The 10,000-nt window shown below is 38.0% G+C and overlaps 1 protein-coding gene across 1 annotated transcript in view; it reads right to left on the bottom strand.

Moving 5' to 3' along the window:
• tmem132e (transmembrane protein 132E) overlaps positions 1-10,000 on the bottom strand; it is a 1,017,037-nt gene that overhangs the window by 565,056 nt on the left and 441,981 nt on the right. The window lies entirely within an intron of this gene.

The following is a 10,000-nucleotide window of genomic DNA, read 5'->3' as shown; positions in this document are numbered from 1 at the left end:
TTGTAGATTGTCATGTATATAGTAGACTGTCATGTATATTATAGTGTAGACTGTCATGTATATTGTAGACTGTCATGTATATTATAGTGTAGACTGTCATGTATATTGTAGACTGTCATGTATATTATAGTGTAGACTGTCATGTATATAGTAGACTGTCATGTATATTATAGTGTAGACTGTCATGTATATTGTAGACTGTCATGTATATTATATTGTAGATTGTCATGTGTATTATATTGTAGACTGTCATGTATATTGTAGACTGTCATGTATATTATATTGTAGAATGTCATGTGTATTATATTGTAGACTGTCATGTATATAGTAGACTGTCATGTATATTATAGTGTAGACTGTCATGTATATTGTAGACTGTCATGTATATTATATTGTAGATTGTCATGTATATTATATTGCAGACTGTCATGTACTGTATATTATATTGCAGACTGTCATGTATATTATATTGTAGATTGGCATGTATATTATATTGTAGATTGGCATATATATTATATTGCAGACTGTCATGTATATTATAATGTCAACTGTCATGTATATTATATTGTAGATTGTCATGTATATTATATTGTAGACTGTCATGTATATTATATTGTAGATTGGCATGTATATTATATTGTCGACTGTCATGTATATTATATTGTAGACTGTCATGTATATTATATTGTAGATTGTCATGTATATTATATTGCAGACTGTCATGTACTGTATATTATATTGCAGACTGTCATGTATATTATATTGTAGATTGGCATGTATATTATATTGTAGATTGGCATATATATTATATTGCAGACTGTCATGTATATTATAATGTCAACTGTCATGTATATTATATTGTAGATTGTCATGTATATTATATTGTAGACTGTCATGTATATTATATTGTAGATTGGCATGTATATTATATTGTCGACTGTCATGTATATTATATTGTAGACTGTCATGTATATTATATTGTAGATTGGCATGTATATTATATTGTAGACTGTCTATACTGTAGATTGTCATGTATATTATATTGTGGATTGTCACGTATATCATATTGTAGATTGTCATGTTTATCATATTGTAGATTGTCATGTTTATCATATTGTAGATTGGCATGTATATCATATTGTAGATGTTCATGTATATTATATCATATTGTAGATGTTCATGTATATTATATTGTAGACTGTAATGTACACGACCACTTTGAAAGGTCATGAAAGGTGCCTATAAATATATTAGTATTACCATAGTAGCGGCAGTAACTTGTACTTCTTGTGAGAACAGGTAGGTGTTGGGCGACTACTTTCTGTTTCCTCACACAGCTACACTACATAATAAATCTGACCTCGGTGCATAATTAAAGCTGCTGCTCTGGACTCAAAGAGCAACTTCTCATAGAAGTTGTCAGCGTGATGCGAAATATAAATAATACAGAGCGTCCCGGCGCGTTAAAAAGGCGACAAATTCACAGCTCCTCCACCTGGCTCGCCGCCTGCCCGGTGTGTCGGATTACTCAGAGCAAAACTACTCCGACTCAACGACTCCACTGATGGGTCCTAATTGGCACTTTAAGTAGTATGATTAGGCGCCCCCTGGTGGCCCCATCAAGCATTTCAACCAGAGACTTGTGACAAGATGAGTGGGCACGTTGACGCGTCAAAAACTACACACTTGAAGTATTCCAATAAAAAGTATTTGGCTTCTAACAGACATTTTACACTTTTTCTTTGATGTCGTCGTGAAATTATCAAAAAAATCCACTATACACGCAAATGAACGTACTATTTATTGAAAAGCTAATGCTAAAATATGCTTTCTACGCAATGACATAACATTTTTCTCGCAGTAGCTACCAAGACGCCACATCTGTTGCCCGGATCATGTTTTGTTTAGTTACAGACTCCATTAGTTCTGTTTTCAGCACCCCAAGATTTGTGTTTTAGTTGCCATGGGGGCTGATTATTTTCACCTGCCTCTGATTAGTGTTCGGGACGCTCACCTGCTCCCGGGCACTAATCAGACAGCTATTCATCCCTGTCTGGCTGTCTTGTTTGCTTGTTTTCCGTTCGATTCCTGAGCTAAGCTTTGCCATTGGTTTTGCTTGTTTTCCATGCTAAGCTTTTCCTGTTAGCTATTTCCTTAGCTTCCCGGGCAATCGGCACGCTTTTCTGTATTTTTCTCCGATTTATGAAGAATAAATCATTCTCCTACCTGCACCCTGCCTCCGGAGTTCCATCTGCATCCTGGGGAAACTATCCGCGCATTAACACGCGACCCCGATGCGACACCGTATCGCTCTGCTCGCCATTACGTGCCTTCATCGGGTGAGCGGTTTTATTTCTTTTAACCTTTCACTAGTGGTTAGAGTGTCCGCCCTGAGATGGGTAGGTTGTGAGTTCAAACCCCGGCCGAGTCATACCAAAGACTATAAAAATGGGACCCATTACCTCCCTGCTTGGCACTCAGCATCAAGGGTTGGAATTGGGGGTTAAATCACCAAAAATGATTCCCGGGCGCGGCCACAGCTGCTGCTCACTGCTCCCCTCACATCCCAGGGGGTGGAACAAGGGGATGGGTCAAATGCAGAGAGTAATTTCGCCACACCTAATGTGTGTGTGACAATCATTGGTACTTTAAATTTTTTAATAATACAGTGGTTAACTTCTTTTTACACTTGCATGGACGTTAAAATGGGACTGAAGATGGTACCTCCCTGCTTGACACTCAGCATCAAGGGTTGGAATTGGGGGTTAAATCACCAAAAATGATTCCCGGGCGCGGCCACCGCTGCTGCTCACTGCTCTCCTCACCTCCCAGGGGGTGGAACAAGGGGATGGGTCAAATGCAGAGAGTAATTTCGTCACACCTAGTGTGTGTGTGACTATCATTGGTACTTTAACTTTTAACTTATAATGGAACAGATTATTCCCATTTCCTTTAATGGGGAAAAAGGTTTTGAAACTAGAACAACTTGGAAGTCAACCAGGGTCACGAAGCGAATGGTGTCCAGCTTTCATAGTTGCACCAGTTTTCTATTCTTTTGACACTTTTATGACACTTAAAAATGTGACTGACTTTATATAAAATGTGACTTTACTGGCTAATAAAGGTTACATGTAACTGGAACAGACTAGTTCCATTTCCATGACTTTCTATGGTTAAGTTAAATTTAAAGTACCACTGATAGTCACACACACAATAGGTGTGGTGAAATTACCCTCTGCATTTGACCCATCCCCTTGTTCCACCCCGTGGGAGGTGAGGGGAGCAGTGAGCAGCAGCGGTGGCCGCGCTCAGGAATTATTTTTGGTGATTTAACCCCCAATTCCAACCCTTGACGCTGAGTGCCAAGCAGGGAGGTAATGGGTCCCATTTTTATAGTCTTTGGTATGACTCGGCCGGGGTTTGAACTCACGACCTACCGATCTCAGGGCGGACACTCTAACCACAAGGCCACTGAGCTGGCTTCGTCTCTATGGTCAAAATGGCTTTTAAAAGAATCAGGGAGTGCATTTTGGTGTGGAGGTATAAAACAGGCAGGATGGAGTGTTAGTACACTTGAGGCTGTTTGCTCACCTTTGCAGCAAGTGGGGGTGACTTTATGATCACACACGCACACACACACACACACACACACACACACACACACACACACACACACACACACACACACACACACACACACACACACACACACACACACACACACACACACACACACACACACACACACACACACGCACGCACGCAGGTGTGCAGGTGCCGGGCGATAATTGACTGCCCCGCTTGCTTCACCCCACATGAGCGCGTGGCTCCGGGGGCTGTTATTTTCCCGACTAAATCAAATAAAGCGTTCATTTCTGAAACCGCGTTCCGGCTCGAGTCACTCCCTGCTTGCTCCGCTCGCTGGCCGTGTCACGTGACCAACGGCACGTTTCCCCCAAATTAGTGCTGACTCGACGCTTTGCCCGCGACGTCTTCAGCATCGCAGGTTGCGCCGCTGTGGCGTGATGCGCTACTAATGCGGCACACAGCAGTTGTAGATAAAGACGGCATATTAATACATTGTTACTCATGACACACTTCTTTTTGCACTTGAACAGCAGTTATAAGGTGACTTAAAACACAGCCTTTACATTTAGTTAAAGGCCTACTGAAAGCCACTACTACCGACCACGCAGTCTGATAGTTTATATATCAATGATGAAATCTTAACATTATAACACATGCCAATACGGCCGGGTTAACTTATAAAGTGACATTTTAAATTTGCCGCTAAACTTCCGGTTCGAAACGCCTCTGAGGATGACGTATGCGCGTGACGTAGACCGGCGAACACGGGTATGCCTTCCACATTGAAGCCAATACGAAAAAGCTCTGTTTTCATTTCATAATTCCACAGTATTCTGGACATCTGTGTTCGTGAATCTGTTGCAATCATGTTCATTGCATTATGGAGAAGGAAGCTGAGCAAGCTAAGAAGAAAGTTGTCGGTGCGAAATGGACGTATTTTTCGAACGTAGTCAGCCACAACAGTACACAGCCGGCGCTTCTTTGTTTACATTCCCGGAAGATGCAGTCAAGATGGAAGAACTCGGATAACAGAGACTCTAACCAGGAGGACTTTTGACTTTGATACACAGACGCCTGTAGAGAACTGTGACAACACAGACTCTTACCAGGATTACTTTGATTTGGATGACAAAGACGCAGACGTGCTACTGTGAGTATGCAGCTTTGGCTTCTAAACATTTGATCGCTTGACCGTATGTGCGCAACTTTTTTTTGCGTATGTACATAACTTTTTTAAAATATATAAGCTTTATGAACCTTGGGTTAGGTGAACGGTCTTTTGGGCTGAGTGATTGTGTGTGTTGATCAGGTGTTTGAATTGTATTGGCGTGTTCTATGGAGCTAGGAGCTAGCATAGGAGCTAGGAGCTAGCATAACACGTACCGTACCGTACGTGCGCGTCACGTACGTAACTTTTTAAAAATATATAAGCTTTATGAACCTTGGGTTAGGTGAACGGTCTTTTGGGCTGAGTGATTGTGTGTGTTGATCAGGTGTTTGAATTGTATTGGCGTGTTCTATGGAGCTAGGAGCTAGCATAGGAGCTAGGAGCTAGCATAACACGTACCGTACCGTACGTGCGCGTCACGTACGTAACTTTTTAAAAATATATAAGCTTTATGAACCTTGGGTTAGGTGAACGGTCTTTTGGGCTGAGTGATTGTGTGTGTTGATCAGGTGTTTGAATTGTATTGGCGTGTTCTATGGAGCTAGGAGCTAGCAGAGGAGCTAGGAGCTAGCATAACAAACACGCAGGTGTTTTTATGCAGGATTAATTTGTGGCATATTAAATATAAGCCTGGTTGTGTTGTGGCTAATAGAGTATATATATGTCTTGTGTTTATTTTTCTGTTGTAGTCATTCCCAGCTGAATATCAGGTCACCCCCGGCTCTCACAGCATCTTCCCTATCTGAATAGCTTCAACTCCCCACTAGTCCTTCACTTGCACTTTACTCATCCACAAATCTTTCATCCTCGCTCAAATTAATGGGGAAATTGTCGCTTTCTCGGTCCGAATCTCTCTCACTTCATGCGGCCATCATTGTAAACAATAGGGAACTTTGCGTATATGTTCAACTGACTACGTCACGCTACTTCCGGTAGGTGCAAGCCTTTTTTTTATCAGATACCAAAAGTTGCAATTTTTATCGTCGTTGTTCTATACTAAATCCTTTCAGCAAAAATATGGCAGTATCGCGAAATGATCAAGTATGACACATAGAATAGATCTGCTATCCCCGTTTAAATAAAAAAAATTCATTTCAGTAGGCCTTTAATGTTCCAACTGAGAAACTAAATTGTTTTTTTTGCAAATAATCATTAACTTAGAATTTAATGGCAGCAACACATTGCAAAAAAGTTGGCACAGGGGCATTTTTACCACTGTGTTACATGGCCTTTCCTTTTAACAACACTCAGTTAACGTTTGGGAACTGAGTAGACCAATTGTATTTATTTCAGTCTTTCCCATTCTTGCTTGATGTACAGCTTAAGTTGTTCAACAGTCCGGGGGTCTCCGTTGTGGTATTTTAGGCTTCATAATGGTCTGGACTACAGCCAGGCCAGTCTAGTACCCGCACTCTTTTACTATGAAGCCACAATGTTGTAACACGTGGCTTGGCATTGTTTTGCTGAAATAAGCAGGGGCGTCCATGATAACGTTGCTTGGATGGCAACATGTGTTGCTCCAAAACCTGTATGCACCTTTCAGCATTAATGGTGCCTTCACAGATGTGTAAATTACCCATGCCTTGGGCATTAATACACCCCCATACCATCACAGATGCTGGCTTTTGAACTTTGCGCCTACAACAATCTGGATGATTCTTTTCCTCTTTGGTCCGGAGGACACAACGTCCACAGTTTCCAAAAACAATTTTAAATGTGGACTCGTCCGACAGAACACTTTTCCACTTTGTATCAGTCTATCTTAGTTGAGCTCGGGCCCAGTGAAGCCGGCAGCGTTTCTGGGTGTTGTTGATAAATGGCTTCCGCTTTGCATAGTAGAGTTGTAACTTGCACTTAAAGACGTAGCGACAAACTGTAGTTACTGACAGTGGTTTTCTGAAGTGTTCCTGAGCCTATGTGGTGATATCCTTTACACACTGATATTGGTTTTTGATGCAGTGCCGCCTGAAGGATCGAAGGTCACAGGCAGTGATTTCTCCAGATTCTCTGAACCTTTTGATGATATTACGGACCGTAGATGGTGAAATCCCTAAATTCCTTACAATAGCTCATTGAGAAATGTTGTTCTTAAACTGTTTGACAATTTGCTCACGCATTTGTTGACAAAGTGGTGACCCTCGCCCCATCCTTGTTTGTGAATGACTGAGCATTTCATGGAAGCTGCTTTTATACCCAATCATGGCACCCACCTGTTCCCAATTTGCCTGCTCACCTGCGGGATGTTCCAAATAAGTGTTTGATGAGCATTCCTCAACTTTCTCAGTCTTTTTTGCCACTTGTGCCAGCTTTTTTTAAACATGTTGCAGGCATCAAATTCCAAATGAGCTGATATTTGCAAAAAATAACGTTTTCCAGTTCAAACGTTAAGTATCTTGTCTTAGTAATGTATATTTAATTGAATATAAGTTCAAAAGGATTTGCAAATCATTGTATTCTGTTTTTATTTACCATTTACACAACGTGCCAACTTCACTGGTTTTGTGGTTTGTTTGTTAACATGTAAAATAAACAGTCAGCAAAGGTTGTAAAAGGTCCACATTTTGACCCTGGAACAGATTATTCCCTCACAGCGGCTGCAAAAGCCGAGCAAACAAAAACAAGTGGAGAGAGGTGCTTGCTTTTAATCAAAGTTTTTCTGCTTCAGATAGCAGAATAACACTGCGAAAAAAAATAAATAAAAGACAAATGGTAGTGTGTCATGTATTTTATCCAAGGGGGCTCCAAAAAAAAAAGGTAAAAAGTCATGAATAACTTTGAATGTGTTGTGCCACGATACAATAAAAGCACGCAGAGCGGTACAATACTTGGAGTCACGTGGCCAACAGTACCCTGACGGGCATATAGAAACATTCTGAACAGCTGGCTCGGGGTTATTTATTTATTATTTATCACGTTGCAATGACTTAAGGGAAACAAAAGGATCAGAGCTTGATCAGAGCTTAAGGAGCACCGTGTAATCGCTTAAAAACTGCAATACATTTCCAAAGTAATCCAGAACTTCTGACCATACTTCCATCGTTTTTAACACTGAGTAACTTAATACAATAAAAAAAAGTCATACATTTTGTTTGGATTTTATTATTCGGTGAGCTCCTCCAAACATCAAATGTCCCACAGTGAATAAGACAAATTGAATAAGTCTGTTCCTGGGTAAAGCTGTCCCCATCATGAACGCTGAAATTATCATTTTTAATGATTGATTATTTATTATTTGGATTTAACTGAATAGTTTTGATGGTACAAGAAAGAGGACTACTGATAAACATCTTAAAACTTTTAGATGAATGACAATCTATCACATATTCAGTAAATTATACGAACTATATAGTAATTTACCTATCTCTTCACGTGACCTGTACTAATTATATATATATATATATATATATATATATATATATATATATATATATATATATATATATATATATATATATATATATATATATATATATATATATATATATATGTTAGGTCAGAAAAAACACATGCAATATAAATATAAATATATATATATATATATATATATATATATATTAAAAAAAATATATATATATATAAAAAAAAAAAAAAAAAAAAAAATATATATATATATATATATATATATATGTATAGTGTGTGAATATGAATGTGAGTGTGAATGTTGTCTATATGTGTTGGCCCTGTGATAAGGTGGTGACTTGTCCAGGGTGTACCCCGCCTTCCACCCGAATGCAACTGAGATAAGCTCCAGCATCCCCCGCGACCCCGAAAGGGACAAGCGGTAGAAAACGGCTGGATGGATATATGTAGAGTATACATTTTTGTGCTTGAAAATGCTTAACTTAGGCCAAAAAATATGTTTTATAAGGTTTTTAGAAGACTCCGTGACAAAGTGAAGCCGCAAACTTTGAAGCACGATGTGGCAAATGTAGTGTCAATTAATTTAACAATTGTTTCACTTTTTAGCTGTAAAAAGAAGTTTATCAATGTATAATAACAAATATTTAAAAAATACTCGCTCCGGGAAGACATAATTTTATTGACATAAGCTTTTTTTTCCTTTTTTTTTTTACATTAAAAATGACGACACAAGCAAAATAAGAAGTTTGGCAATACGACAAAACGGCAATAAGAATAAAAATGTGTCCAAAAATTTGGTAGATGAGGCTCATAATTAGGTGCACTTTACATAAGTGGGTGATAAAGTGATGAATCATTTTTGCAATGCAGACTGCTGAAAATGATGGACTCTACATCAGTGGTCTTTTTTTTTTTTGTCATAAAGAAATACAATCATGTGTGCTTACGGACTGTATCCCTGCAGACTGTATTGATTTATATTGATATATAATGTATAGATCAGGGGTCACCAACGCGGTGCCCGCGGGCACCAGGTAGCCCGTAAGGACCAGATGAGTAGCCCGCTGGTCTGTTCTAAAAATAGCTCAAATAGCAGCACTTACCAGTGAGCTGTCTCTATTTTTTAAATTTGATTTATTTACTAGCAAGCTGGTCTCGCTTTGCTCGACATTTTTGATTCTAAGAGAGACAAAACTCAAATAGAGTTTGAAAATCCAAGAAAATATTTTAAAGACTTGGTCTTCACTTGTTTAAATAAATTCATTAATTTTTTTACTTTGCTTCTTATAACTTTCAGAAAGACAATTTTAGAGAAAAAACACATATACCTTTTTACCTTTTAAATTCCTTCCTCTTCTTTCCTGACAATTTAAATCAATGCTCAAGTAAATTTATTTTTTTTATTGTAAAGAATAAATAATACATTTTAATTTAATTCTTCATTTTAGCTTCTGTTTTTTCGACGAAGAATATTTGTGAAATATTTCTTCAAACTTATTATGATTAAAAATTTAAAAAAATATTCTGGCAAATCTAGAAAATCTGTAGAATCAAATTTAAATCTTATTTCAAAGTCTTTTGAATTTCTTTTAAAATTTTTGTTCTGAAAAATCTAGAAGAAATAATGATTTGTCTCTGTTAGAAATATGGCTTGGTCCAATTTGTTATATATTCTAACAAAGTGTAGATTGGATTTTAACCTATTTAAAACATGTCATCAAAATTATAAAATTAATCTTAATCAGGAAAAATTACTAATGATGTTCCATGAATTCTTTTTTAAATTTTTTCAAAAAGATTCCAATTAGCTAGTTTTTCTCTTCTTTTTTTCGGTTGAATTTTGAATTTTAAAGAGTCGAAATTGAAGATAAACTATGTTTTAAA

This window comes from Entelurus aequoreus, linkage group LG05 (genome assembly GCF_033978785.1).
Source record: "Entelurus aequoreus isolate RoL-2023_Sb linkage group LG05, RoL_Eaeq_v1.1, whole genome shotgun sequence".
Classification (NCBI taxonomy): Eukaryota; Metazoa; Chordata; class Actinopteri; order Syngnathiformes; family Syngnathidae; genus Entelurus; species Entelurus aequoreus.
The sequence above is the reverse complement of the archived record's forward strand: the minus strand, read 5'-3'. Positions and strand labels throughout refer to the sequence as shown.